At 40.2% G+C, this 3,616-nt stretch overlaps 1 non-coding gene across 1 annotated transcript; it reads right to left on the bottom strand.

Moving 5' to 3' along the window:
• Positions 1–201: 201 nt before the first annotated feature.
• TRNAL-CAG (transfer RNA leucine (anticodon CAG)) lies at positions 202–284 on the bottom strand. Its single transcript has one exon. It is a non-coding gene; the product is annotated as a tRNA-Leu (tRNA).
• Between the last annotated feature and the right edge of the window lie 3,332 nt (positions 285–3,616).

The following is a 3,616-nucleotide window of genomic DNA, read 5'->3' as shown; positions in this document are numbered from 1 at the left end:
ATTCCTTAGATGTCCCTTTAAGAAATCATTGTAGGCTGAAATTAGTTAAAAGAAGCTTAGGGAGAAGAGCTGAAAGTCCGTGGCTCAATGCTGCGTTACCATATAAATTCTATATAAGATTTCAGTGTTATTATGTGTTCTAACATGTACTAATCAATAACAGGAGAGAAGCTGTACAATGTCAGGAAGGAGAAGAACTGATGTCAGAAGTGGGATTTGAACCCACGCCTCCAGAGGAGACTGCGACCTGAACGCAGCACCTTAGACCGCTCGGCCATCCTGACTGCTGCTGAATGCTGTGAATTAACTGTTTCCAAACCAGTCAGCTACAAGCTGATTAGTGTTTATCATGAATGGAAATGTAGCATAATTTATTTTTATTATTGATCTTTAACCCCTTAGTGACAGAGCCACTTTTGAGATTAACGACCAAGCTCATTTTTTTCAATCTGACAAGTGTCACTCTTTGTGTTAATAATTCTGGAACGCTACAACATATCTTAATAATTTTGAAAGCGTTTATTTGTGACATATTGTCCTTTATGTTAGCGGTAAATTTAAGTCAATATGTTTTTAGCTTTTTTTGTGAAAATATCTAAAGTTTGCTGAAAAGTTTGAGAAATTTGTCATTTTCAAACTTTGAATGCTTATATCCTTAACCCCTTTACAGCCTGGGGCATAATAGTATGCACCAGACTGTCACCTCCCGTTCAGCGCGGGCTCCGGTGGTGAGCCCACACTGAACCAGGCACATGTCAGCTGATTTTTACATGTGCCCGCAACAGCCGCGGGTGGAATCGCGATCCACCACAGCTGTTAACATGTTAAATGCCGCTGTCAATCTCTGACAGCGGCATTTAACAGCGCCGCGCTGGAAGTACGTTACTTACCCCGCCCATCGGTGACTCCTTCACGTGATCGCGGGTCACTGATGGGTGGGCATGACAACCCTGGGTCTGCAGCAGACCCCAGAAGTTGTCATGTACTGATCGCTATGAGCGCCACCTAGTGGTTGGTGCTCATAAGCACAGGAGCATTTCTGCTACATAGAGGTGATCTGTTCATCACCTCTATGTAGCAGAGACGATCGGACAGTTGCTGCTTCTGGTATCCTATGGAGACTATAGAAGCATGCAAAAAGTAAAAAAAAATGTTTTTAAAAATATTAAAAAAATAAAAAATATATAAAAGTTTAAATCACCCCCCTTTCACGCCATTCAAAATAAAATAATAATAAAAAAACACATACACATATTTGGTATCGCTGCGTCCAGAATCACCCGATCTATCAATATAAAAAAAGAATTAATCCGATCGGTAAACGGCGTAACGAGAAAAAAATTCTTGGCTTTGTAAGAAGCATTTCAAGGTCCTGGAGTGGTCTAGCTAGTCTCCAGATCTAAACCCTATAGAAAACCTTTGGAGGGAGTTGAAAGTCCGTGTTGCCCAGCGACAGCCCCAAAACATCACTGTTCTAGAGGAGATCTGCATGGAAGAATGGGCCAACATACCAGCAACAGTGTGTGCCAACCTTGTGAAGACTTACAGAAAATGTTTGACCTCTGTCATTGTAAACAAAGGATATATAACAAAGTATTGAGAAGAACTTTTGTAATTGACCAAATACTTATTTTCCACCAAAATGTGAAAAAAAAATTCTTTCCAAATCAGACAATGTGATTTTCAGGATTTGATTTCCCATTTTGTCTCTCATAGTTGAGGTCTACCTATGATGGCAATTACAGGCCTCTCTCATCTTTTTAAGTGGGAGAACTTGCACAATTGGTGGCTGACTAAATACTTTTTTACCCACTGTATTTGTCTACTTTATGTCAGCATCATTTCCCAAACCTCCTTTTATTTCGTTTGGATGTTAGAAAAGTTAAAATTTAGCAGCAAGATTTAATTTTTTTTTAAAGAAAATTTAAGAAAATTTCCAAGTCCTATTTTTTACAGACCTAGTCAGTTTTGAAGTGACTCTGAGGGTCCTATATTTTGGAAAAACACCACTGGATTCACCCTAAGAACTTGTTCACACAATACATTCCCAAACAAAAATGACAATGCAGTAAACTGATGCATTTTTACTATATTTTTTAATTTTGCAAAAAAAAAAAATGCATTGGGAACGCATCATGTGAACACAGTCTTGAACTTTATTTTTATGCTATTCAAGTTAGTAAAGAAATTAAAAAATGTTTTTTTCATTGCTTCAAAATTTATTTATTTATATGCAGAAGAATATGTAAAAATATTCTTTAAAAGATGCTTTTCCTCTTGCCGAAACGCGGGATCAAACCAGGGACCTTTAGATCTTCAGTCTAACGCTCTCCCAACTGAGCTGTTTCGTCTGGTGATGAGCTGTAAACTTCAACAGTGTAAACCGAGGTCTAGAAAAGTTTCAATAAAAGAAAATTATATTTTTATATCACCGGCAGTTCTAAGGCTGTGTGCCCACGATGCGTTTTTTAAGCATTTCCGCAGCGGCAAAAACGCTGCAGAAATGCTTAACAAACGCTTGGTAGAAGGCCTGCAATATTCCTCAATGATAATCCGCATGTGCTGTGCACATGCTGCAGAAATTTCCACTGCGGATTATCATTGCGGAAAAAAACGCAGCACTACCAATTATTTTGCGGAAGCGCTGCGTTTTCGCCGCCATTGACTTGCATTATATTGCATGGATTACGCATCACTGTATATGTAGATGCGCATTCCATGCTTTCTAATGTGCGGATGGTACCCGGGTGTAGAGGAGAGGAGACTCTCCTCCAGACCTGGGTACCATAGAAAACTGTAAAAAAAAAGAATAAAATAAAAAATAAATATATACTTACCTTCTGGCGGCCCGCGCTGCGCTCCTCCTCGCATGCTGGTAGTTCGCGATGGACTGAAGGACCTGCGCTGACGTCATAGTCATGTGACGGGTCACGCGACACTGAAGTCGGCAGGTCCTTCAGTCTACCGCTGCCGGCAAGGGAGAACGGAGGGAAGCAAGACACCGGGGGCCATTAGAGGGTAAGTATATATTTTTTTTTTTATTTTTTACCATTCTTTCGGTCACAGTATATAAATCCATGCCGGTTGCATGGATTTATATAGTGTGACCAAGTTGACAAGCACTTTCCAAGTGATGCTAAAATCGCTTGGAAAGCGCTTGACAACCCGCATGCGGAAATGCAAGTGAAGAACGCTTCACATCCGCATGTCCCTGGCAGGAAAACGCATGTACAATCCGCATGTACAATCCACATGTACAATCCGCATGTACAATCCGCATGTACAATCCGCATGTGCAATCCGCATGTACAATCCGCATGTACAATCCGCATGTACAATCCGCATGTACAATCCGCATGTACAATCCACATGTACAATCCGCATGCGTTTTTTTCTGCCAGGGAGATGCAGAAACGGTCAGGAAAAATCCTGAGCATTTCTGCATCGTGGGCACATAGCCTTAACATTAATTTTCCTAGTGGAAATATAGAAAGTTCTAGCAGCATATTGACCATAATACAAGAGTGGAGAAGTCAGGGTAGAAATAACCACAATTTGTTATAAGACCTTTTTATTGTATTTAGAACAGACCAAATACTGCACTTTACTGTACAGA

Source organism: Phyllobates terribilis, unplaced genomic scaffold, assembly GCF_046119375.1.
Source record: "Phyllobates terribilis strain yellow unplaced genomic scaffold, ASM4611937v1 Scaffold_65__1_contigs__length_7625178, whole genome shotgun sequence".
Lineage (NCBI taxonomy): Eukaryota > Metazoa > Chordata > Amphibia > Anura > Dendrobatidae > Phyllobates > Phyllobates terribilis.
This window is presented reverse-complemented; position numbering and strand designations above follow the sequence as displayed.